Below are 27,778 nucleotides of genomic sequence, written 5' to 3'. Positions count from 1 at the left end.
GAGGCTAGTTTAGCAGGGTTATTTGATGAATTATCAGGTATTGCCTGGGATATTACTGGCCTTAGGTTATAAGAACTGGTGAGAAGGGAGACGTTAAAGAATTATAGACCCATTAGCTTGCTTTCAGTATTGTATAAAATATTCACCAAGATAATTTTGAATAGAATCAGGGCAACACTTGACTTCAGCCAACCAAGAGAACAAGCTGGCTTCAGGAAGGGATATTCTACGATAGATCATATCCATGTCATCAATCAGGTAATAGAGAAATCTGCAGAGTGCAATGAACCTCTCTATATGGCTTTCATAGATTATGAAAAAGCATTTGATTTAGCAGAGATACCAGCAGTCATAGAGGCACTGCAAAATCAAGAAATATAGGAGGCATACGTGAATATCTTGGAAAATATCTACAAGGATTGCACAGCAACCTTGGTTCTCCACAAGAAAAATAGAAAATTACCTATCAAGAAAGGGGTCAGGCAAGGAGACACAATCTCTCCAATGCTATTCACTGCATGCTTAGAAGTATTCAAGCTCTTAGACTGGGAAGTCGTAGAAGTGAGGATCAACAGCGAATATCTCAGCAACCTTTGGTTTGCAGATGACATTGTCCTATTCAGCTACAATGGGGACATATTACAGCAAATTATTGAGGATCTTAACTGAGAAAGTGTAAGCATGGGGTTGAAGATTAATATGCGGAAGACATAATGTTCAATAGCCTGGCAAGGGAACAAGAATTCAGGATCGCCAGTCAGCCTCTTGAGTCTGTAAAGGAGTAAGGTTATCTAGGTCAATTACTCACAGGGGACCCTGATCATGAGAAAGAAATTTATTGAAGAATAAAATTGGGTTGGAGTGCATACGGCAAGCATTGCCAAATCCTGACTGTGAGAGTACTACTGTCGTTGAAAAGAAAAGTGTACAATCATCACTTTCTACCGGTGCTAACATATGGGGCAGAAACTTGGAGGTTAACAAAGAAGCTCGAGAACAAGTTAAAGACCGCAAAAAGAGCGATGGAACGAAAAATTTTAGGCCTAACATTAAAAGACAGGAAGAGAGCGGTCCCAGTCCAAAAATCCCTCAGAGCGATCTTGTTGGACATACAGAGTTCTTGAGGGTCCTTCAAGAAATCTTGTGGGCGCCCTTCCGATTCTTGAAGGTCCTTCAAACCTTCTATAGGCGACCCACCTACAGCAATAAGATTCTTGTGGGTCCCTCAGGACGCTCTATGGGCATGCTTCCCACACCAATGAGATTCTTGTAGGTCCCTCAAACCTTCTATAGGCGACCCGCCAACAGTAGTAAGATTCTTGAATATCTCTCAGGACGCTCTGTGGGTACGCTTCCCACATCAATAAGATTCTTGAAGGCCCCTCAAACCTCCCATAGGCGACCTTCCCACAGAAATATGGTTCCAACATACCCTTCAAACAGCAATACGATTGCGGGTCCTATGGCAGAATTAGTATAGGTGCTTTATACTGAGGATAACTTTTGGGCTTCTTAAAACAAACTAGTCAGCAGATCACTTAATTTTGTCATATTAGGCCAACAACAACGTGACCGACGACCGCGAGTCGTCACAGTGTGCGGGCTTTTTCGAAGTACCGTATGTTCATAACGCCGACGAAACTGCCGATCGACTGCGATATGAACCGTTCAGCGACTATCGCGATTTCCACAACGCCTCCGTGTGTACTTATACTTTCTCATGCTCCAAAAAAATCGGACCATTCTTCCGAAGTTGGAATGCACAAACTTCAATGAGCCCTTTTTACGTTCAGCAGAGGATATGTATAGCGCAGCCAACGAGTTCGTACATGCACCCCACCTGCGGATCTGAACTCACAACTGCTTTTATAATTCAGTTTTGGTCACAGCGATTTGAAATCGACCACTTGTCCCTTTGCACAGTGCATATACACAAGAAGCGGGAAGCGAAGGCTGCCGGTACGTTGCACTTGATCGCCGCAGCGCTTCGCTGAATGAAATATGGCTATGTAGACGGGTACATTTGTACGCAATGTTATGCTGACACACTTAGCTTTTCAGATGCACTGGCTGTTTTTTTTTATTATACGCCAAACAGTCAGCAAGCGTCGACCATTTGACACAGCAGCCTCGCTCGGCCAAAATGAGTGCGCTAGTGAAAACCGCCTCGATCTGAATGTGCGATTTCGACTCGATGGAGCACTTCTGCGACGCAGATCTCGAGTTATTGTAGATTGCATTGTTTTGATATTTTGTCTTACGTCATCACGTAAGAAACTGACGTGAACGGCCTTGTTTTATTCACGCATATACTTGCAGTTTCCGATTGCCTAACGCTGCTGATGTGAAGCTTCGTTGACAATTTCAGCAGGCGCCAAATGCGCGAGGTAGCCGCGCCATTCCATGGGCGGCTACCTGCTTTTCTCGTGGCTAGAATGGAGGTCGTGGTGGGTGCCGCCAAGCTTGCACAAGAACAGGCTATATAATATAATTTGCATCACTTTGTAATGTGTAATCTTTGTAATTCCAGCTAGTCCAGCTTGCTGCAACACTCTTACTGTGCGGCATCTCCGATTTAGAGAACTAAATTGAGTAAATCCACCGTATAAATGGAAAATATAAAGTGGTATGACTTACAGTGGTGTACGATTACTGCTTTTAAAATAATGCGCTTTTTGGTGTTTTCGGTTACGTTGCTACAGATGAACAACCACTAGGGGCGCAATTGTAATGATTCGGATTTCATCGCTCCTCTGAAGTCGTATCCATAGCTCGACGTTGTGTGTTTTTTCCTTCCTCCATACGTGTTGGCCTGCGCATTGTCCGAATTTGTCCGAATTGCCCTGCTAAGCAGGTGCTTTTATAAAACCAAAGCGTCGCGATCTGGTAGTGTGCTTCTGCAGACAGAATGCTGGTGCTTGTACAGTACGAGGTAGACTCGACAACGGAGGTTGTTCAACCCAGTGCGATTCGAGGATTTCATTGGTCAAGCGTTGCCGACTTTGACGGCACGAAATACTATGAGGTATGGTGGCACGGCGACGACAGTGTCTCCAGGTGGCTATTAAGAAGCCAAGGTGCTCCACATGACAGGTAAGCTACTGCACAAACCTTACGGTGTTGATGTATCATCGTCATATTGGGTTGCCGAGAAAGTTAAATAAAAGAAAACATCAAGTGCCACTGGGGTTTTCAGTGGCACCCAATTTCGCAATTGGAGATCACTGCAGGTCCAAGTTCTTACAATTAGACATCATTGGGGTTTAAAATGCCAATTTGAAGTCATTAGATAAGCAATCGCATGAAACAACAAAATTTGATAATCGTGAAAAAACAATTACAATGCGAGCCTTCAAATTTGGAGAGAAGCATTTAGCTATTTTGTGAAGTTAAAAATCTACCTTGAAACGTTACCAATTTCTTTGAACCACTGGCATAACTCGGTCAACAGAATTAGCTTAGATATATAGCACCTGACATAGTGGATATATCATTGAAGAGAATTTTCATTGTGTGTTCGTGCATTACTAAGCTTCTTGAGTGGAGTTCTAGGGCTTTTTCTTTTCCATATTGATCTCAACGAGTCCAGCTAGAGATCAATTTGTTGACCCAATAAATACAATTGTGTTAAAAAACTAAACAGCGGGCCAATTTCAAATCATAATAGTTAATGTTTGACTGGGAAAAATGGTACAAATGTCTATGCACGGGCACTGAGAGTGCGAATGTTGATGAGGTGCTCTGAGAGCAACTGTTGTGATTTACAGAAATACATTTACAATCTTGGTGCTTCCACTGAAGTGAAAAAAAAAGAAAAAAAAAACCAAAAGCTTAGTTGAGGACAAGTTGACACCTCGCATAATTTGGTGGTCTTTTATTTAAAGTTGGTATGGCATTACACCAATCTGTCTTATACCCTCTTTACAAGGGCACTCTCAGCTCAATGGCAGTTGATGTCAATGGCAGTTTACCGAATTTACACGGGAACTCCAACTGTAATTGACATCTCAGCGATCGTTGGCCTCAACGGAGGTCGAGGGTCTCAGTTGACAGTCCCCGAACGGAGCAGTTGACAGTCCCCAAACGGAGATGGGAAGATGGCAGCCTCCGTGGATGAAAACGTGCCACCCGCAGCTGCCGATGCTGCGAAGCGTTTCGTGTGGACAAGGTCCATGACGGACATGTTGCTACACGTGTCTTGCCAACTAAAAAATCTAACGACTCTGACTAGATCGTCTTAGATTCACATTAAAATGTTTTCCACTAGGTATGTTTTGCAGTCAAAGAGAAATGTTACAGCGCAATAATAAATAAAACAGATTTTGAAGATAACCATGCAAAAGTATAGCAAGGAAATATGCAATAATTTATCGCATATTATTCTCGATTCAGCGCGCTCACGTGATAGCAAAATTTAACCCGAAAGTCCGTGTAAGCACAGTTAACAGTCATTCACTTCAATGTCACTTTGAAAGTTCAACTGTCGTTGATTTCAATTGTCGTTCAGGGTGACTGTGTAAAAAGGGTATTCCACACATGCTCAATTCTAGTCATGTTAATTTTCTCGTGGGTAGTTTTTGCTGGTAAAAATTTAATTGCCTGCAAATCTTGCCATTGTATATAATTACAATGCTTGTCAATAGTTCTTGTCAAGGTCAGACATAACAAGAATAGTGAAAACTTAAGTGCAGGTTTTATTGTAATGTTACATTTGTGTTGCAAGATGCTAAAAAGAAAAACAGTTGTAACCTATACTGTCAGTGTTGTGTATGCGTTGTGCAATATTATTTCATGCCTGCTCAAACGCCACTGCTTTCTGGTGCTGTGCAGAAACGTTGGAGCAAATGGATATGTTCCAAAGCAAGAGGCCTAGGAAAACAATGAACCTCAATAAAGTGAAAGGGAAGAAGAGGACGAAAGGGAAGGTATGATTACTCAATACTTTCTTCTTTTTGGCACTTATGCATTGGATTATGTATGTATGACACGTACTGCTTGATCTGCTCGATGAAAGCATGTAAGTTCTGCCAATTGAGTCTGTGCATTGAACACATTTGACCATCATGACATGCCAACTTTCAGTGCACGTCTAATGCAATGTGTAATTTACTGTACAGAAAAGCATGGTTGAGAGAGTGAAGTGTAGAAGCAAAGCTACAATAACTCATCATTTGAGCATAGCCCTTTGTTTGCTTATATCTTAGAGAATCCTTTGGTGAAATAATGTTGGCATGCGTCAATTTTTCATGTTTTGCATTTGCTGCTCCACTATGTTCTGGGAACAGTATGAATGCTAGCTTTGAAATATTAACAGCGAAGCTGTTTAAGCCAGCCGTAATTTGTCGTTTGTGGTTCGTGTTTTGTGGCTCTCAAGAAACCTATCAAAGAAATAAAAGAAATTAAACTTTCTTGCCGAGGCGGGATTCCAACCCGCAGTCCCAAGGCGAGCGTCGTAACCACTAGGCTATACAGCCACGCTTGTAGAACGTGCATTTATGCGAACCTATGATTGCGTTGGAGCATCGTCGTCTTCGTCCACAGTTGGCGTGTTCGCACGCTCGTGCTCTGCGAGGTGAAGAGGTGTTGCGCGCCATGCTCAGGAGAGAGATAAAGAAAATGAGAGAGAGAGAGAGACGCATTCATGGAGCGGGTCAGCTGGAACGCTTTGTGGGCATTGCAACGCGTTGGAACGCGGTGTCGGTATTGGAACGTGGTGTCAGTGTTGCTAGCTGAGCTATGCAACGCGCAGTGACGGCCGTAAGTCCGAGATGCACGAAAAGAAATTATCATGAGTAATAGATGAAAAGTTTGCGCGCATTTCTGGAAATTGCTGGGCTACGATCGTACAGCTTCGCTGTTTCGAGCGTTGCGCAGCCGAGTGCAAGGTTATGCATTTTTCTTCAAACATTTGCCTTCAAATTGAAAAGCTCAGTGTGATGTTATAAATTAGTAAAAAAGAAAACAAAGAGCCATTTTATGTGCTTTCAGTATTGACAAAAATATGTGAGCTCTAAACTGCAATATCGCGAAGTGTTTAAGGCCTATTAATGCTCTCTGTATCCAATGGCTATCTGGAATCACACTGTCACAAGTGGGAGTTTAGACATCATTGTAAATTTAGACTTGTTGAGTTCTAAAGGCTTACTTTCTATATGCGACATATTTCTGTGAAAGGCAGTAAGCTTTGCATTAGTGCACCACCACAGCAATCATTTTTTTTTATTACTACTGCAGGCCGCACCATCAACAAAGCAGCTTCGCCTTGATACACAAGGAACGATTGAGGCAGCCCTGGCTGCCCATATTGAACAGGAGAGCCCTTCCAGCTGCATGTGTTGCAGCGATGGCTGCGACATAAAGGCTGAGCTTGAAAAAACAAAAGCAGCAAATGCTGAGCTCAAAAAGGAGCTGCAAGACCAGAACGCAAGCTTTCTCAAGAAAATTGAGAAGTTGAAGAACAAATTAAGTGAAGCTCAGTATGTTAATTCAGTGCTTCAGAATGCAGTTGCCTCCAAGATTTTTGAGAGTGGTGAGTGCCTTTACATGTTCTTATGATTGTTAATTACTTGTAAAATTCCAGCAGCATGCATCTCACAATGAATGTCAACGTTAAAGGGTCCCTGAAACGGTTCGGACAAACTTTGTAGGTGTGTAGGGTACAGCTATAGTAGAACATTCACACCACAATTTAAGTGAAGCGTCACGTATTAAGAGAACTACAAGCGATTACAAGTTACAAGTCCAGCTTGCTGCAACACTCTTACTATGTGGCATCTTCCGATTTAGAGAACTAAATTGAGTAAATCCACCGTATAAATGGAAAATATAAAGTGGTATGACTTACAGTCGTGTACGATTACTGCTTTTAAAATAATGCGCGTTTTTGTGTTTTCGGTTACGTTGCTATAGATGAACAACCACTAGGGGTGCGATTGTAATGATTCGGATTTCATCGCTCCCCTGAAGTCGTATCCATAGCTCGACGTTGTGTGTTTTTTCCTTCCTTCATACGTGTTGGCCTGCGCATTGTCCGAATTTGTCCGAATTGCCCTTGCTAAGCAGGTGCTTTTATAAAACCAAAGCGTCGCGATCTGGTAGTGTGCTTCTGCAGACAGAATGCTGGTGCTTGTACAGTACGAGGTAGACTCGACAACGGAGGTTGTTCAACCCAGTGCGATTCGAGGATTTCATCGATCAAGCATTGCCGATTTTGACGGCACCGAAATACTATGAGGTATGGTGGCACGGCGACGACAGTGTCTCCGGTGGCTATTAAGAAGCCAAGGTGCTCCACATGACAGGTAAGCTGCTGCACAAACCTTACGGTGTCGGTGTATAGTGATATTGGGTTGCCGAGAAAGTTAAATAAAAGAAAACATCAAGTGCAATTGGGGTTTTCAGTGGAACCCAATTTCGCAATTGGAGATCACTGCATCTCCAAGTTCTTATAATTAGACATCATTGGGGTTAAAAATGCCAATTTGAAGTGATTAGATAAGCAATCGCATGAAACAACAAAATTTGATAATCGTAAAAAACAATTACAATGCGAGCCTTCAAATTTAGAGAGAAGCATTTAGCTATTTTGTGAAGTTAAAAATCTACCTTGAAACGTTACCAATTTCTTTGAACCACTGGCATAACTCGGTCAACAGAATTAGCTTAGATATATACCACCTGACATAGTGGATATATCATTGAAGAGAATTTTCATTGCGTGTTCGTGCATTACTAAGCTTCTTGAGTGGAGTTCTAGGGCTTTTTTTTTTGCATATTGATCCCAACGAGTCCAGGTAGAGATCTTTTTGCTGACCCAATAAATACAATTGTGTTAAAAAACTAAACAGCGGGCCAATTTCAAATAATAATAGTTAATGTTTGACTGGGAAAAATGGTACAAATGTCTATGCACGGGCACTGAGAGTGCGAATGTTGATGCAGTGCTCCGAGAGCAACTGTTGTGATTTACAGAAATACATTTACAATCTTGGTGCTTCCACTGAAGTGAAAAAAAAGAAAACAAAAAGCCAATAGCTTAGTTGAGGACAAGTTGACAGCTCGCATAATTTGGTGGACATTTATTTAAAGTTGGTATGGGATTACACCAATCTGTCTTATACCCTCTTTACACGGGCACTCTCAACTGCCATTGAGCTGATGGCAGTTGATTTCAATGGCAGTTTACCGGATTTACACGGCAACTCCAACTGTCATTGACATCTCAGCGATCGTTGGCCTCAACGGAGGTCGAGGGCCTCAGTTGACAGTCCCCGAACGGAGCAGTTGACAGTCCCTGAACGGAGACGGGAAGATGACAGCCTCCGTGGATGAAAACGTGCCACCCGCAGCTGCCGATGCTGCGAAGCGTTTCGTGTGGACAAGGTCCATGACGGACATGTTGCTACACGTGTCTCGCCAACTAAAAAATCAAACGACTCCGACTAGATCGTCTTAGATTCGCGTTAAAATGTTTTCCACTAGGTATGTTTTGCAGTCAAAGAAAGAGAAACGTTACAGCGCAACAATAAATAAAACAGATTTTAAAGATAACCATGCAAAAGTAGCAAGGAAATATGCAATAATTTATCACATATTACTCTCGATTCAGCGCGCTTACATGATAGCAAAATTTAACCCGAAAGTCCGTGTAAGCGCAGTTAACAGTCATTCACTTCGATTGTCGTTCAGGGTGACCGTGTAAAAAGGGTATTACACACATGCTCAATTCTAGTCAGGTTAATTTTCTCCTGGGTAGTTTTTGCTGGTAAAAATTTAATTGCCTGCAAATCTTGCCATTGTATATAATCACAATGCTTGTCAATAGTTCTTGTCAAGGTCAGACATAACAAGAATAGTGAAAACTTAAGTGCAGGTTTTATTGTAATGTTACATTTGTGTTGCAAGATGCTAAAAAGAAAAACAGTTGTAACCTATACTGTCAGTGTTGTGTATGCGTTGTGCAATATTATTTCATGCCTGCTCAAACGCCACTGCTTTCTGGTGCTGTGCAGAAACGTTGGAGGAAATGGATATGTTCCAAAGCAAGAGGCCTAGGAAAACAATGAACTTCAATGAAGTGAAAGAGAAGAAGAGGACGAAAGGGAAGGTATGATTACTCAATACTTTCTTCTTTTTGGCACTTATGTATTGGATTATGTATGTATGACACGTACTGCTTGATCTGCTCGATGAAAGCACGTAAGTTCTGCCAATTGAGTCTGTGCATTGAACACATTTGACCATCATGACATGCCAACTTTCAGTGCACGTCTAATGCAACGTGTAATTTACTGTACAGAAAAGCATGGTTGAGAGAGTGAAGTGTAGAAGCAAAGCTACAATAACTCATCATTTGAGAATAGCCCTTTTGTTTGCTTATATCTTAGAGAATCCTTTGGTGAAATACTGTTGGCATGCGTCAATTTTTCTTGTTTTGCATTTGCTGATCCACTATGTTCTGGGAACAGTATGAATGCTAGCTTTGAAATATTAACAGCGAAGCTGTTTAAGCCAGCCGTAATTTGTCGTTTGTGGTTCGTGTTTTGTGGCTCTCAAGAAACCTATCAAAGAAATAAAAGAAATTAAACTTTCTTGCCGAGGCGGGATTCCAACCCGCAGTCCCAAGGCGAGCATCGTAACCACTAGGCTATACAGCCACGCTTGTAGAACGTGCATTTATGAGAACCTATGATTGCGTTGGAGCATCGTCGTCTTCGTCCACAGTTGGCGTGTTCGCACGCTCGTGCTCTGCGAGGTGAAGAGGTGTTGCGCGCCATGCTCAGGAGAGAGATAAAGAAAATGAGAGAGAGAGAGAGACGCATTCATGGAGCGAGTCAGCTGGAACGCTTTGTGGGCATTTCAACGCGTTGGAACGCAGTGTCGGTATTGGAACGTGGTGTCAGTGTTGCAAGCTGAGCTATGCAACGCGCAGTGACGGCCGTAAGTCCGAGATGCACGAAAAGAAATTATCATCATGAGTAATAGATGAAAAGTTTGCGCGCATTTCTGGAAATTGCTGGCCTACGATCGTACAGCTTCACTGTTTCGAGCGTTGCGCAGCCGAGTGCAAGGTTATGCATTTTTCTTCAAACATTTGCCTTCAAATTGAAAAGCTCAGTGTGATGTTAGAAATTAGTAAAAAAGAAAACAAAGAGCCATTTTATGTGCTTTCAGTATTGACAAAAATATGTGAGCTCTAAACTGCAATATCGCGAAGCGTTTAAGGCCTATTAATGCTCTCTGTATCCAATGGCTATCTGGAATCACACTGTCACAAGTGGGAGTTTAGACATCATTGTAAATTTAGACTTGTTGAGTTCCAAAGGCTTACTTTCTATATGCGACATATTTCTGTGAAAGGCAGTAAGCTTTGCATTAGTGCACCACCACAGCAATCATTTTTTTTTATTACTACTGCAGGCCGCACCATCAACAAAGCAGCTTCGCCTTGATACACAAGGGACGATTGAGGCAGCCCTGGCTGCCCATATTGAACAGGAGAGCCCTTCCAGCTGCATGTGTTGCAGCGATGGCTGCGACATAAAGGCTGAGCTTGAAAAAACAAAAGCAGCAAATGCTGAGCTCAAAAAGGAGCTGCAAGACCAGAAAGCAAGCTTTCTCAAGAAAATTGAGAAGTTGAAGAACAAATTAAGTGAAGCTCAGTATGTTAATTCAGTGCTTCAGAATGCAGTTGCCTCCAAGATTTTTGAGAGTGGTGAGTGCCTTTACATGTTCTTATGACTGTTATTTACTTGTAAAATTCCAGCAGCATGTATCTCACAATGAATGTCAACGTTAAAGGGTCCCTGAAACGGTTCGGACAAATTTTGTAGGCGTGTAGGGTACAGCTATAGTAGAACATTCACACCACAATTTAAGTGAAGCGTCACGTATTAAGAGAACTACAAGCGATTACAAGTTACCCTCCTCCCTAATCATGCTTTTCTTCCTCAACTCGTTTGCCGAGCGATCGGGGCACGACCGGGGCTAAGCTCCGCCTTCACTGGCTCATGCGTCACGATGTGACGTCGCGCGACCACTTCCGGTAGAAGAACACGTGAAGCCTCTCCGACTCCGACCTCTCGGTCGTCGATCCCCATCGAAAGCCAAGCAGCGTGCGTTGCTATAGCGTTCTGTTTTACGATCAGTCGCGTCATGGACCCGGAGCTTGAGGAGCAGTTGCGCCGGATGAGCGAAGAGATGGGTTTTGACCCTCATTGCGACACACCTTTTCGCAATCCGCTCCACTGCTGACGACGGCAGCAACGATTCGCCACCGCCAGACTCGCCGGATTCCCCCGATTGACCCCAACGACAACAACGATCACCAGTAAGCGTAAACACAGAAACTGGAGCTGTCCAGCTTGTTACAGGGAAAATAATTCAAGTTGTACCGCGTGCACTTTACTATTTCTGCATTCACGTTCGATCACGTTCTAACCGATTTGGTTGACACGCTCTCTAGGTTATTTCGCGATGAATGTGTGGTATATATGATAACGACCACCTCCGATGATTCTGGGTGATGCAGGTGCGATTGTGGGCTTTGCGAGCGCATGCCAATGCCCCTTGAGCAAGTGTGTTGCCGTGACGTGGCACAAGTGGTTGAGGAAAGTCCGGACGGTTGCATTACGCAACAGAAGAGTTCAGGAGCGTCTGCCTTAGCCCCGCGGTACTAGGCGCATTGTATTGGGAGCTGCAGGAGAACGGTGTGGCGGTCGAAGGAGAAGTTCACAGGTAATGTTAGGGTTACAGTATATCTGGAACTTGCAGACTACAGTTAGCGGACTCCGATTGCAACCTTGACCACACCAATTTATGCTCTTTGCCAGGAAGTATCATTTTTAGCGTACCGCCTCTTTACACAGTGGATTTGGAAGAGGCTGGGGAGACGCAACAGGGTCGTGTTACCTGCATGCGTCGTATCCGCCATCAGGAGACAGTTCCCGCCGGCCGAATACGTCGGCTTCAGATATCCACCTCTGTAAGCACGTTCAGGTATGACCGAGTTTATCAGATAATTGGCACAAATTTAATAGCAGATTGTTTGTGCCATCAATGGTGCATTCATAAATGTGATGTTCCTTTCACATCACTTTATCTTATTGGAATAATGAGTCCTTTTTGGCAGCATAGAGATATACTACTTTGCCATCAGAACCAGCTAGATGAACGATCATGTTCTAAAGTACTTGAGTTTCCATCAAATCTTTCCTTCACTTCGCTACAGGATTCTGTAGATGTGCCAAAGCTCTCCCTCATAGTTACATGTAGCTACACAATTTTCTTTCAAACCAACTCAGAAATTGGCACCACATGCAAACACCCACTAGCCACTTGGCAACAAATATGGTTTATGCACAGTTGGCAAGTGCTTTGATTGTAGTCACGAGGCCTGAACTAGTTCAATGATCAATATTTTTCTTCTTGATTTGCCCATACAGGTTATCTGGGAGCTCCAACAAATGCTGGCCCTTCTTGGCTTGGTCAAGTCTTTGATGCTGCCCCAAGGAAAGGTGGCTGCCTGACTGCAAAGTTCTCTTCGCTTGCCTGCTCAGAACAGAGTGGGGCACATTTCACCAGAAGGGTGTTAGGGCGTTGCGGGAATGTCTCAACACTTTTTTTCCGGTCGCACTATACCTGGAGGCTGCGAGCTCAATTATTTGCTAGGGTAGGTCTATTTGCGCTCATTGTATAGGAAACATGCCAGCCGCTATACTCTGTGACTTCTCCAAAATTTTCATCTAGTCCGAACACATAGATAGTGGTGCGGTAGTGCTCAAAGAGCATAGTTCTGAAATCGTGCCCGACGAGCAGCACACGACCTGTTTGTGCACTTACCTTTGCAACGGGAAGAAACAAAGACGGTAGGGCTTCGCCTCTGAGGTGAAAATTCTTCATGCTGCCTCCAAACCGTTGCATTAGCACGGTATCGTGGTTGTAATCCGGCGTAAAGTGACGACCGCAAATGCGCAGATCCAGGCGCCTATCGGATACTGAAAGTCCGATGCGCTGCAGCCACTTCGCTCGTCTGCTGCCTTGCAGAGGGACACGATGTCACAGCTTGACATATTGCCAGTCGCTGCGTTTGCAGCCTACAACGAAACAAGGATGAACCATGGTGCTCGTGAAAAGAAAGCCCGAGACCAACACTGACCACACAGCTCTCGCCAACCCGGAGCACGTTGTGACACAAGCAGACGACACTTGCTGTGGGCCGGAAGTGCTTTTTTGTGTAGTGATACATGTCCTTGTGCATTCTCTTTCTGTTACTTTCTTTTTATAGAAACAAACCAACTAACATCTAAACTATTATGAACGACATTTGTTCACCATAATGTTGGAAAAATAATCGATGACGCGCCCTGGGCAGCCAATCAGATAGCTGCCCCAGTGACGTATTCTGGGCAAATGACGTCATCTGGGCAAAAAAAAAAATAGCTGCTTGGCGTGCTGCAATCGGTAGCGAAGCGCATTTTGAAAACCTTATAATAAATTACACGCTGTACGTAGAGCGCTTAGATGGGTCAATTAATGATCAGAAGGACCTACTCTATCGACTCAGTATGTTTGTACAAAATCGTCAAAATCGTTTCAGGGTCCCTTTAATGCCAATAGCATTGAAGCAGTGCAGCGACACGCTTTATTGCCACCGCTGAAACGCCTGATGTATGAGGCATGTATACAGCTTGGCTCCTTTTTTGTGCTTTCCATCTTGCAGTGCCAACATGAAGTCCGCACGTGGTGCTTGTGTGAATTCAGACAAAATTGTTGAATATATTTGTCGCGAGTTTGATTCTGCCAAACACCAGATAAGTTTAAGTAAATTTATTTTGTCATTGGAGAAAAGCACAAACCCAGTGATCGAAGTTGTTGTCAAAGAGGTTCATTAAAGTTTAGCACATACCCAGTTCCACATACCCATTGACCCCAAGGTAAAGTGAAAGAGATTGATTGAACAGTGGCATCTACACAGTAGCACATACTCAGTAATCCAAGTTGGCATAAACAGGTTAATGAAGAACAGCACACACACATTGTCAAATATACAGCGACCCAAGTTGGTCTGATGCTAGTCTCAAAACCTGTTTCCCCAGCACATAAGCCCAATGCACTAATCATAAGGCAATGGACCTATACAGCGACCCAAGTCGCCAAGAAAACGGTCGGACACAGATAGGCAAACTATAAAGTGCATGAAATACCCCGACAATGCTAATCACATTAATACCTTAAATAGGCAGAATAAGTTTTCCTAAAGTGAAAGTTGAGCAAAGAGTAAGTCTTTCATAGCTTGCTAGTATCAATTATTTCTGCATCAATGGTAGTTAATTAGCTCACTATGGTAGCCCATGATGAAACCATATTAGCCTGTGTGCACATGGCTAGAATAAGGTCTATTCGTTTCACCTGCATCACATAAACAGTTCACAAGGTGCTGCACCATTTCATTTGTTTCAGTGGTGCAGCAATGACGTCATGTGAACCATGTCGTTAGTTTCAAACGGTACAGAAAAGGTGCAGGACTAGTTCACCATTTTTTTAAACTTCCCTACTGATGATGCTGACTTGGTGCAGACATGCAGGTGCGAAGCAGCAGCGCAGAAGACAACACAGCACATGAGCTTAAACGCTGTTGAAACCTTGTTTACGCGTGTCTACTGTGCTCAAGGAAATGTAGGGTGTGGTTCTGAAGCTGACCATACCTGTGACTTGTAACCTCTCAAACTTGCGTGGGTGATGCACATTAGGCTGGCAAAACATAACACATGCACTGCTAGAGTTGAGCTGTGCCATTTCTGAGCTGCTCGTGCCACACTGAACTGGTTCTGTGGTGCAGGTGAATGAAACGAACCTATAGTGGTCATGGGGAATTCCACAGGTGGATTCAAAGCAGTTGACCTAATCTTCAAGTGAGCACCCCTTTCTGGCGTAGAGCTGTGACTCCTAATAGACAATTGGAATGCAACCCACGCTGTTGGAGCATAGTGAGAGTTACCCAGGATACCCTGTGTGTGGTCACCGGCTTCCACTGTTTGCTGACAGCAAAGGCATCCTGCTCTCGTACACGCTAGTCCTGTTCAATGCCCACTCATAAGTGGTGGCTTCAGCATTGCTCTCTGTGTCCGATTCTTTGCACAAGCGAGAGTGCTCACTATCGAACAGCAAAAACAATACTGCATGCCATGGCAATTTTATGGCATTTGCCATTACCACGAAAGCCACAACTACCTTGTGCGATTAAGCGCAGTGAGAAGTAAATGACTGAAAAAGCATGCGTGAAGGCAATACGTCATGCGGAGTTGCGTTTCATTCTGTCAGTTCTTGTGGAGCAGCGTCGAGTGGTCTACAATGTTGTCGCTGCGTGAAATGTCCTCCCATTCTCACTGGAAGATGTGACTCGTGCCATCACTTTGTCATTGGAACAGTTGCTCCAAAAAGGGCAGCAAAAGTTGCACTCACTTTATCATTGGAATTCATAATTAGTAATGTTGAAAATTGGGTTAGGTGATTCTGTGCTTTGGAGGTATGTCTTTGATTTATGCCTCACATGCTCATTTAGAATAGTGCCTTTATGTGTGCTGTAGCACCAGCTCGTGGGCGAAGTGCGAAATGAAATGGCAGGCATCAAGCCAGGACAGCATCATTCAGGCAGCAGTGTTTTCAAGCACTTATCACCAGTGTTTGTTTTGCACCATCCCTACTTCCATACAATGGCATCGGTTATATTGAGCTATGTGCAAGAGCCTAACTTTGAACTCTCATGCAACGATAAGATTTGTTCGTAAACGAGCAAGCATACCGAGAGTCTAAACTTGAAATATATTTGAACGGACTCTACTGCCACGTATTTCCCATAAAAGCATGATAAATAAATCTTGACATATGTCCAAGAGTTACTGGATAAAAGTTATTCTACAATGAGGTGAATAGCAAAGAAATGGCATTAAGTCAGCTCTTTTTTCCTGCACTCTGCCTCTATGTTTACAAATGTACAGCTTATCTATCTATATTCACTAACATGCCTGATGAGTTAGACTTATAGTGTTTTAATAATGATTTCAGAGACCAAGATGATTTACGCGAGATCGCTGGATGTGGTGGTGGGGGCAGAAGCTCCTGTACCCTCACGGAGATCAAGGCTGGAAGCAAAAGGCAAGCTACATATGTGGTTCATTTTCCAAGTTTAGTTTTTGTCTTCATCTTACTACTATTGCAGCAATTTTTTTTACTTCATTAGCAAAAGCCAGGCACCTGCATTTAATGTCTACAGTTAAATTTTGACCATTAGATATATTGACAAAAATGATGCATGTATTGTTCAATTCTGGGATGAAAACATTGCAAACATTTTAAATAAACTTTATATTGTGCATTGCAGCTATTCACGCATGGGATAGAGCCTCCTGAAATACATGTCAAACCAGTCATCCTAGAGAATGTATATGCAGTTAGCTGCTGCCAGTTCACTATACAGGGCTCGTGTTAGCTTGTGGCAGGGCCAGTGTAGTCACAAGCTAGTTATGTTCTTTCTGCATTTTATAATTAAGAATTCGGGGCCCCAGAATTATGCTGTAGAGTTAGTTCTATTATGCTAGGGTCTACAACATGTCCCGAATTGGAATTTGCTCTTTGTCCTTTTGAGAACCAAAATGCAATTGATATGTCATGTTACTTGCAAGGTACTACATTTACATGTCTGTTTACTTGATATCATGTTGAAGGTAGCAGAAACACTGTTGTCGGCACATTATCATTGCAGACTCGGGTCTGCACTCTCACAGCAGGCCATATACTGGGCCAACAAGCAGGCCATCACAGCTTGTGGGTGAGAAAATATTTTGTCCACATATGGAATTTTAAATTTTCTAGCACACTCAGATTAATTTTACTTTTATGGATGTATGAATGCTAGTATACTTCATCTACATCGGAATAACTTATTGTTTGTATGGTCTTCAGGAACCACTGCAGCTGTGGCTTCAGTTGATGCTGTGGAGGAGTGTGTGGCACATCAGCTTGGTAAGCGATTTCATATATGCCAGTGTTGCGTAGTAGTTTTTATATACTACTAGTAATTTGCTTTTAGAGCTTCCATCTGGAGCCGCTTGCATGGAAATATTTATCGGCATTTAAATTTATTGAGTCATAATAAGGTACTTCAGGCTCATAAATTGACGCCGCACCGTATCCAACAGTGTTCAAGGAAAGTGTGCAGTTGAGCATTCAACACGACACGCACCGTGGTGGCTTATTGGCTCTGGCATTGTGCTGCTAACCATGTGGTCGCGAGTTCGATTGCTGCGCATGGCAGCTTCATTTCAAAGGGGGCGAAATGCAAGCACGCTCATGTATTTAGATTTGGGTGCACATTAAGAATCCATGTGGCCAAATTCATCCACAGTCCTCCACTGTGGCATCTCTCATAGCCGCAGTGTTGCTTTGGGATGTTGAGCCCCATGAATCAGGTCATGTTGAAGGCTCAACCGTCAGCTTGTATCAGGCATTGCCAGATGCAGTGGCGTGCCAACTCAGGTCAGGAGTACCTTGTCACCGATGAACAAATTTTCCTGTCAGTAAATGACTCGCAAGGAGCTCCAGGTTTAGATATTGTGAACAAATTTGTACACATGATGGTCACGTCTGGAAAAGAGTACATAGGCATGTGCCTAAAACGGCAGAAAATTCAAGCAAAAGTTTGCGCTACACCAAATTAGCAGAGTCAGCACAGCTCTTGCTTACCGTGGGTTTGGCCGCAGTGCACAAGTTCGCAGAACACCACAGGTTTTCTGGGAAATGCTGCCGAGCAAATTTGGAAAGATTCCATGCAGAAAAAAGGAAGGAAAAGGGTGTAGCTCGTGACATAAGCATACCATAGGCCCTTGGCTCCAGTATGGGACAAGGCAGGAGAAGAATGTTGCGAATTCTGTTCAAGGCAATGAGAGAGATTGCTCTGGCGAGGGTTGCTTGTTCAAAGCCCAGAAGTTAATCAGCTGTGTCATTGCAAGTTGCGACATTGACATGTTTACTTTGTAATATATGAAAAAATACACAAACACTTGTTGGTGTGTTCATTGCAGAACCTAGCAACAGGCCATCTGGCGCCAATGAGTCGGATGCGGCGCAACCCCCAGGTAAGATAATACTTGATGGACAGTGCCGGTTTTCCTTGTTTGCCATACTCACGTGTGACTGTTGTTCAGTCTTAATTATCCTTGAAAGCAAAAAATTCTCCTCTACCCTACAGCAGCACAAAGCTACAAATTTCCTCTGTAGCTTCATGCTACTGTTGGGTGCATGGCATTTTTTTTTCACTTTCATAAAGCTTCCTCAAGTTCACAAATTTTTGCAGAGCTGATATGCATTGCTTGTGCATTATCTTCAGGATCCATTACTGCTGCTACGGCCTCTACCAGCACCGCAGGGTCCACATCAGACCAGCTTGGTAAGATTTCTTTGACACCATTGCTTAGTTCGCATGAACAGATTGCGAGAAACTTGCTCCTGCTAACCATTATTTTATGTGTGCGCTCGCTCATACTTATCTAGTCACTTTCACCAATACTCACCTACATACCTGTAGCACTATTCACAAGCACCTGCTCACCCATTTATAATGTCTGTACCAATCTGTGTGGAAGGCTTTCAGATAAGCACACCCTTATCCTGAAGTGCCTTGGCTATTACCAAGTCAACATTTTTTTTTTGTTTCAACATCGCCGTTTGTCAATTTTTCTTAAGCCTTATTTTTATGAATAGATTTCGTTATTGCAATATCAGCAGTTCAATTGATCATTTCTGTTGTCTGGCAGTGGTTTTAAAGGGCCCCTAAACTACCCAGAGGTCGAAATTTAGTTGTGGTGTTGCAGTTATGCACGAGTCTATAACGAACACGTAGCCACGAGAATTTTTCGAAATGGTGCCGTAATAGCGGAGTTACACGCGTTTGATTATCGAAAAACGGCCCTCGCTCGTTTCGCTCTTTCCTTCGCTACTCTCCTCGTCGGCTGGTCTCCCGTCCTCGCCGAGTGCTCCTCGAAATGTCACGTGACATAGGTCATCGCCAACGCGCTTCTCAAAACACTGCCTACTTCCAGTTAAGGCACGTCCACGCTAGCCATGCTAGCGGCACATATATGGACGACGAACCGGCCTCCGGTCTGCCGCACGAGAGGTGTCCAAAGTAAACAGCAGTTCGGCCGGCGCCCCACCCGCTGCACGATCAACGGGCCAATCGACGACCGCAAAGCTGCGCGCCTCCGCCACCGGCAACGATAACATCGGCTGCAGTTGAGTGCACGGCTACCAACGGGAGACGACCGGCTCGGCTGTGCTCGCATCGCAACTGCCGGTGCCACTAATATCAGCGTATTTTTCTTCTTTGTGTACAATTATTGCGAAGAGCGATAACAACGATAAGAAAATATTGCAGCTTGTGAGCGTCAGTAATTCATTTCGAAGCACCATCCGCTTTAGCTTTGAAGAGAACCGGAAAAGGCCTAGCGACGATATTGGCGCCGTCGAGCGATTAGCAGCGGTGAGGCTGCCGCACAAATGAGTCCCGGTCTCATCTTCTCTACGTATGGCAAGGAAATCTTGCTGCTCGCAAGCAAAACCACTGTCGAACGGCGGCCCGCGAATGGCAAACGGCGTGCGGCGAGTTAGCGTGCCGGTAATGTGGACGTGGACTCGGCGCTTCTCGGCTACTCGCTGTTGCTGCAGTGCCGGCGCATGTTATGCGAAGCGTGCCGCTATAGACCTTGTGTTGCGCGCACGTCTGGAAAGGCCAACACTGTCGCACTCTGTTCGCGCAGCTAATCAGACTGCTAAGCATGACTGTGTTGGAACACGAGTGATTTGGCACTTGCATTGCGTCCTGTAATTACCGATGCGCAAGCGTGCACAAGCGAGCAACGCAGCGAGGACGAGCAGGGAGCGCGCATACCTGCTAGCAGACAAACCGGAAGTCGTAGGTTCTTGTTCGACCAATGGACATCATTTCCGCAGTTGACATTATCAGATTCCCCCTGCTGACGTTGTGACGACCGCTGGGGTTACCGGAAAGGCGAGGGGAGGACGGCATTGTTTTTTTGGTTTCATGGTGCACCCGCGGCGCGTAGCGCTGCAGCGTTTGGCATCGTTGATCGTGACGGCATTCTGAACTCGATGCACGAGGTGGTTTAGGGGCGCTTTAAGTTGCAGATAAACATTTCCACAGAAACTGTCTATTTGAGGGTTGACATTTCTTGGAATAGAGGTCACATACGACACATTATTTCTGGCGCTGTGAGAAAAGGAAACCACAGAGGTGCCAGCGGCAAAGCATCTTTGTTGAGCCACATTCAAGCTATCAAGGCCACCAGAGATTCGTACTCTTCCTCGTAATCGTCAGTACTAAGTTGAAGCTCCAAACACGACCCACTAGAGCTTTCCAAGCCTAATTGAGGTGAGGAAACAATCGAAACGCACAATGATTTTAGCATTGAAAAAAATGGCGGTTGTCAATACAGCAGTCTAACTCCAAACTACAATCTCTGAAACCCCGGGGAGCCAGATTTCCAATACATTTTCGCAAACTGTAACAACAAAAAAATTTCTTTCGGGGAAGCTTGTGCCTTCTAAGTAGCATAGCATTCACCCAAAAAATGATAAAATGAGTGCCATTCATTTGCTTGGATAATTAGTGGGAATGTGTGTTAGCAGTTGTTTAAACAGAACTAATCAATTAGAAATTAGCAGAAAATCTAATCAAAATGTTTTTCCCAGTGCTTGGGGTACTGCTATGTAGCAGCAGTGAACAGATGGTCCCAGATGAGCTTGGTAAGAAACGTTTCTTAAACATGCCCTTTTTGCATGTATTTATTTTCGCAGTACTTGCAATATTGTGCGATCGTGAATTGAACAAGGCGTTTTAACCAATGATCATAATGCCTCTCTTCGATGCCATTTCCGTCACACGAAGTGTACGAAATCACTGCGTCATGATGGTGCTATTGGAGCTACTGGTGCCACCCAACAAGCTTTCTCTGAAGCATTGCAGGGCTCCTTTCATGTCTGGCTTGGATAATTCAAGTTAATTTTCTGCGGCATGATAGATAGCTTTGGATAGCATTTAGTAGATAACATTTAGTAGATAGCATTTATTGTGTGGAAGCCATCAGTTATTAATCATGCATCCATCCTTCTTTTGAAATTTCGTTTTGCACATGTGCAATATATTTTACAGGTGCGTTTTGTGTAGCAGAGCACTGTTTAGAGTTAGAATCTATCCCATTTCCTTTCTCGACTGTACTTGTGCTGTACGGCCATAATAATGAATTATTAGGAAGTAGCCTGGTTGTTAGTTGTCTTGTTAGTTAAAATAGTGCCGTAGAATGAATTGCCACACATCAGCAACAGTTTACAGCTTATAAAAAATTATTCAGAGTACGTAGTTATCATTGTCCACAGCTAGAAGCATTGCAAAATTATGAGCATAGTACTTGAGCTCTAGTAGTCTGCTAGAGCTGTTCAACATCACGACAACCCTTTGATTTACTGCAGTGTGCTCTCAAAATAATGCAACACTGCAAGGTTTCGCTTATAGGCAGTGCAGGTGGAAGCCTCGAGCAGAGCAACACCAAAGCAAAAAATGAACAGCAAGTTGAGAACTGCACAAAGAAATGCTTCAGGATAAGGCTGCGGACTACGCACTTTCACTGCATTTATTACTTTGAGAGCTATTGTTGTACTAGCTGTTACTTACTTCTGCCTGTGTCCAACTCTTATCCCTATTGAATGCTTGTCATACTAGAACCCTGGACCTCACAGGAGCTGGAGGACGCTCTCATGAGTGAACAGCCAGAGGGCCTCCAGACAGTGATTGGCAGCGAAAGAGACGATGGAAAGGTAATTTCATAATGCCTTGGGTGCTGCTTTTTTTTTCATGGAAAGAAAACTTATGTTCCATGAAAACCTTACTTTGTAACTTGTGTGTTAGGCCGTGCAGCCTGGTATTTAAAGGTACGCTTAGATCATTGAAAGCATTGCATTGCAGTCATCTCTTGTGTCAGCTCACTTGGCAAAACAACAGTGCTGGTGATTGTATAATTTTTGTAGTAGTAGCTGCTGAGCAGCACCTAAGCAGGTGACACATGCACCTGGAGGTTGACGGCTATGACATAAGCCCTTGCACAGGTCCTTCGAGATATTTCACAACATTGCGGGCGCTGCCTAATCTCGGGGTCATGCCAGGCACGCGGTAATGGCGGCATTTTCAGTTTTAGTATAAAAGAAAAATATGGTTAAACTCTCTTTCATAGGAATCGGTAGAACACGAAAGTGAAGTGTGTCTTCACAGAAGCTGTTGCATGTTTGCTTTGTGAACTCGCGGTCCACTGCAGCGAAAGGCGAACGATTTGAGGTCGGCTACCATGTTGCAGGTTCGCTTGGCGCACTGCATCCTGCTGCCGAGTCGCTTTGACGAAGGTACAAGCATTTCGGTCTGGCTTCGTGGTGTCTTGGGCAGCCACTTGAGTTGCGTTGTGCTGAGCTTCAGGAATGCAAGTGGCAGAGCTCGCAGCGTGCGCTGTGAACGTGCAAAGGCATTCTGCTTTACGTTGGAGTGTCCCTCGCGAGATTCCCCCGTCGACGTTGTTGCCTTTCTCGACACTTAGTGCAGCAGTTTTCCTAGTTGGTGCCATCGTCGCAACTCAACTGGCGGCCCAGGACAATAGGGAACTACACCAAAATGCTCGTACCTTTGCCCAAACAACTAAGCAGCAGGGGGAAGTCGCGCTTCCAAGCAAACCTGAAACACGGTTGCCAACCCGCAAATCGCGCGCCTTTCGCTATAGCGGACCTTGAGTTCACAAAGCAAACATGCAACAGCTTCTGTGAAGACACATTTCACTTTAGTGTTCTACCGATTCAGTTTCGCTTGTACGGTTTGCGAACGCCTGTGGTTTATGATGAACGTGTGCAGTGCTCCAGCGCGTGCAATGCAGCGCCTTCGGGGAATGTTTCCTGATCGGGAGTCTCATTCCACAACTTAATCTTGTCTGGAAATTGTCAAGGATCCTCGCGCAACCCGCCGTGGTTGATTAGTGGCTGTGGTGTTGGGTGCCAAGCACGAGATCGTGGGATCGAATCGTGGCCATGGCAGCCACATTTCGATGAGAGCGAAAACACCTGTGTACTTAGATTTAGGTGCACATTAAAGAACCCCAGGTGGCTCAAATTATTTCGGAGTCCCCCGATACGGCGTGCCTCATAATCAGATCGTGGTTTTGGCCCGTAAAACCCCATAATTATTTGATCACTATGCATTGGTAGGGTGCCGCTGATGGCTACTTGCAACCTAATTGTTGACGTACAGTAAACATGGAACAGCTTCTGTGAAGACATGCTTCACTTTAGTGTTCTACCGATTCCTATGAGAGACGGATCAACCATATCTTTTGGTTAGCATTTCTTTTCACTTGTATTTCAAATGTCAAATTTTGCCTGGCTATGCTCTTTTAAGCTAGGCTTTTTACACAGTCAAATTTTTATTTTGTGCTGTGCCTGAAAGTCATGCAGGGAATTGTTTATAACAATTAATTTTTGTGCTATTTCATCAGTGGGCTCACGTTTAAGAAAGTGCAGAAGAGGGAAATGTCAAAACTCTCATATGCAGGATGTAATATCCACCGGCACAGGCAAATGCAGCTCATGCTGTGTCAGTGTATTCTAGATGGAGGCCATTGTACGTGTAGAAATATAATGCCTAATGCAATTCTTCATATTACAGATCTATGCAGGGAGCAATCAGTGGCTCGAAAAGGAGGCCTGGGGGGCATATTGTTTCGGGCCTCAACCGATTCTTTTGTCACATGGCAACGTCTGTGTATTGGACGCCTGATCAACTGAGGAGCTGCAGCGTGACGGGAACCCTGTCAAATAAGTCCCGGGCAAAGGGGGTGACTGAGCCAAGGCCCGCTTTCACCCCCGAAAAGGTGGCCTCACTGAAAGGTTTGCAACACATTGCATATAGATCTTATACTGAGACATGCAGTGTACTCTTTCAATTCGAAATAACTTCTACTTCAGTGAACATTGCTAGTGGGGTGGCCGACTACTGTGCAGTTCACTTATTCAGATTTTCAAACCTTGTAATGTTCATAAATTATAGGAATTCAGTATGCTGAAGTATTGGACCATGGAGCCCCTTGCATGTGTAGGGTTGGCTTTGTTGGCTATGCTTTGCCAGTAAAAGGAGCTTTCGGTGCGTGTATCACTCAAGTAAAACCGCAATGCATATGGTGCAGTTACTATGGCTTCTGCTGTTTACCGTAAGCTCGGGGATTCTCGGCCACAGTGGCCAGTACCTAATCGTCTTAATAATCGCGAATCTGAATTAACGAATTTGCCAGGAAGTTATATTCCCGAAGTAGCCAAAAAGGGTTGTCAACATGTTGCATGCACATAGGCTTGCATGCAACCTGATACAACCTGGTTAATCGGTATTTTTACCATGTCATGGCGTCGCTACAGATAAATGCATGCACAAAATCTACGTTCTCTGGCAACACGAATAGAGATGGACTTCTCTGCAACACTTTAAGGATCACGGGTTATTTCACATCAGTCATTGTCTCGAACTTTTCGTGCTCCAGTGTAGACATTAAGGGTGGAGTCAGCACCATCTGAAGCTGCTTGATGACTGATTGTAACTGCTTGAAAAGAAAAAAAAAAAAAAAAACGAAGATTGCTGCTATTTAACACAAATGAACAGTTGCTGGAAGTACAGGATAAATGTAAAACATGCAGTTGCAGCCCTGACAACTTCAGGCTTGGCATATTCCATAGTTTTCACACAGATCATAACTAGTGGTCCACTAGGCTTTACTACTACCAGTTTCGAAGAGGCACTGGCAATGTACCAAGCAAAAGCACCGCCTTTTCTGCCTGTCTTGTTGACGAATAGGTTCTGTCCAAGTTCAAAATTTTCACCCTCTACATTGCATCTACATGAGTAGAGGTGGTGCTGGGAAACTGCTACATGTATGTCTGACTGTACCTGCGCCTGTATAGCTTGTTTTAAAGCGAAGCTTTCTTGCTGAGTTCCAGGTGTATTTAAAGCAAAGCTTTCTTTGCCTCTTCCTTGGACTTTTCCACTGCTGCTGCTGTCTTGCACGCCGCATTGTGAGGGGTTCAGAGCATGTATATACATGGCAGGAGTGTGGCAGAGAGGAAAGCAGACGCGAGAAACTTGTTGGGACCTTCCCATCGCGTCGCATGTGCGCAATGCCCTGAGCAACTTCCCGGGCATCATCAGAATACCCTTTGACAGCTGTAATTATCTGTGATCCCTCGCAAAAGCATTGCAGAATCTGCTGCAACCGTCAGGAGGGGTGGAAGCTGTAACGGTAGAGTGGAGACATAGGATGGGTAGAATTGGTGCAATCACGAAACAAGTGAATGACAGCCTGTATACTACGCAGGCAAACAGCGGTGGTACATGCAAGTAAACGCTCACTCACCACTCTCGTATTGCACTAACAACTGAAGGCTCCGTCAACATCACCGCTAATTAGAGTTGAAGCAAACAGCACAGAAAGTTTCACTCACATCGATTCCCAGAGTGTGTGAGATTCACATTATTTTTTTAAGTGAAGCTTTCTTTGCGAGCCTGATGCGCGCCTCTCTTGCTGACAGTGGCTGCCGCCTCCTGCTGCTGCCTGGTGCATTCTCGCCGAACAGCTCACATTCTGCTGCGGGACAGCGACGCCATTTAGGGGCGATGGCTCATACTATTTCTACCACAGCAGTAACAGTGTGGGAAGCCGACCTGCGCGGGCGGGTTATTGGCCGCTGGCTAAGAGGGCGAGGGGGGCACATCGCGATAAGATCGGAGAGAGGGCACCAGAGAAGATGGCCTCACGTTGCACATGCGTTGCGCCATCTGGCATCCACGTGGACGGTTGCCTATGCGCCTCCTAGAGGGGGTGCAGATGTGCCCAAACAAATGGTGCAGAAAGTCAGCTTTCCTCTTTTCACCCCTGTAATGCTGGTTGCATTCACAGGTGCATTGCCATCTTTGCCAACATGCCACCTGTAACAGACCGGACTATCTGCTGTCTGCATTCGTCCTCGGCGATATCGCCTTGTCCTCCTCTCCCCCCTTCCGTCTGCTTTACTTTCCTCCTGGCTTTCGTTCGCCCTTCCCCGCTGGGAACACGGCTACTTAACCGCAGCAAATAAACGGCAAGGGGTCTTTTTCGTCTTGGCAAGGCCCAGCCAAATGTTGATCGTCGTTTCGTCTGTCAGTCAAACGTTACACCACCTAAATTCCCTTTGCACTCACATTGAATAAACACAAACATGTGTTTCAGCACTCCTTATGCATTTACACAAAGCTTCGTTGTATATATAATCCCAACTGCATTTTTTTACATGTTTTTAAATTTGCTGATTGCTTTTTCCTTGCAGCTCTCTTCGGTATATTCATGGGCTGCAATGTCCCTGAAGAAGAGCAAAAGAAAAGGCTGAAGATGTGCGAAAGTATCTCGCACAGAAGCTGGGCGACGTGCGAAGGAAGTGAAGATGTTTGTGCCAAAAACTTTGTGTCGATTGTTTTACTTGGTGTAAATAAAAATATGTTACAGTTTCACCCGAAAGGCAAAGCATCATTTGCGATCGCAAATTAATAGAGAGCTATACGGAGTGAGGATTACAATTTTATCAGTTGTATAAACTTGGACATGTAGCAGTACCAGCAACGCGCAGAACTGTTGATGCCGTAGGTGTTTTGCCCGCGTTCGCACCGAACGCGTGCGGCGTTGGTGACTGTTACCGGTGCCTCTGGTGGCAGCTCGGAGGTTTTCGACGAGATCAGAACAGGATACTCATCGAGCAGCATCAGAAGTCTTTACCACCTTCTTACCTCGCAACGTTTTTATATGAATACGCGTTTGGTGCCGCAGCTAAACGTCGTCTCCCCTCCCGTCCCGTCCTCCCACGGCCTTTCGCATGACGGATGAAGTCGCGTTTGCTCCACGTGAAAGCGTGTGTCCCTCGCACGCTTTCACTCGCACATAGAGCATACGGAACCTCACGGCGACGGCAGAAATCCGCTTGGAGTGTCCGTATAATTGCTATCATAATAAAATAATTTTAGGCATTTAGAGAGACTTATTTTCTGCCAAATAACACAGGGCTGTGTATGTGCAGGCCTAATAGGCTTAGGCCAACAGGCCCACGAGCCAACAGGCCCACAAGCCAAGAGGCCCACAAGCCAACAGGCCCACAAGACAAGAGGCCCACAGGCCAACAAGCATATAGACCTACAAGCCAACATGCCAGATTTCCGCATAGCCAACAGACTAGCTTGCTGGAATTTTGGACTGGGGTGTGGATCAAAGAACGGGGATAACCGATATTCTAGTTGACATGAAACGAAAGAAATGGAGCTGGGCAGGCCATGTAATGCGTAGGATGGATAACCGGCGGACCATTAGAGTTACAGAATGGATATTAAGAGAAGAGAAGCGCAGTCGAGGACGGCGGAAAAGTAGGTGAGGTGATGAAGTTAGGAAATTTGCAGGCAAGCTGAAATCGGCTAGCACAAGGCAGGGATAATTCGAGATCACAGGGAGAGGCTTCGTCCTGCAGTGGACATAGAGGCTGATGATAATTCAAAGAACATCATCAGCCTATATTTTATGTCCACTGCAGGACGAAGGCCTCTCCCTGTGATCTCCAATTACCCCTGTCTTGCGCTAGCGTATTCCAACTTGCGCCTGCGAATTTCCTAACT

At 44.6% G+C, this 27,778-nt stretch overlaps 1 long non-coding RNA gene across 1 annotated transcript; it reads left to right on the top strand.

The window, feature by feature from the left end:
- Positions 1-26,965, top strand: LOC125943884 (uncharacterized). Its single transcript, XR_007465962.1, has 8 exons — positions 1-4,925; positions 6,235-6,529; positions 16,066-17,022; positions 18,081-18,134; positions 18,386-18,445; positions 20,767-20,820; positions 21,794-23,991; positions 26,452-26,965. It is a non-coding gene; the product is annotated as an uncharacterized LOC125943884 (long non-coding RNA).
- The last annotated feature ends 813 nt before the right edge of the window (positions 26,966-27,778 follow it).

The sequence above is a fragment of the Dermacentor silvarum genome, chromosome 3 (assembly GCF_013339745.2).
Source record: "Dermacentor silvarum isolate Dsil-2018 chromosome 3, BIME_Dsil_1.4, whole genome shotgun sequence".
Lineage (NCBI taxonomy): Eukaryota > Metazoa > Arthropoda > Arachnida > Ixodida > Ixodidae > Dermacentor > Dermacentor silvarum.
Note: the sequence above shows the minus strand (reverse complement) of the source record. Positions and strands in the feature narration are given on the sequence as shown.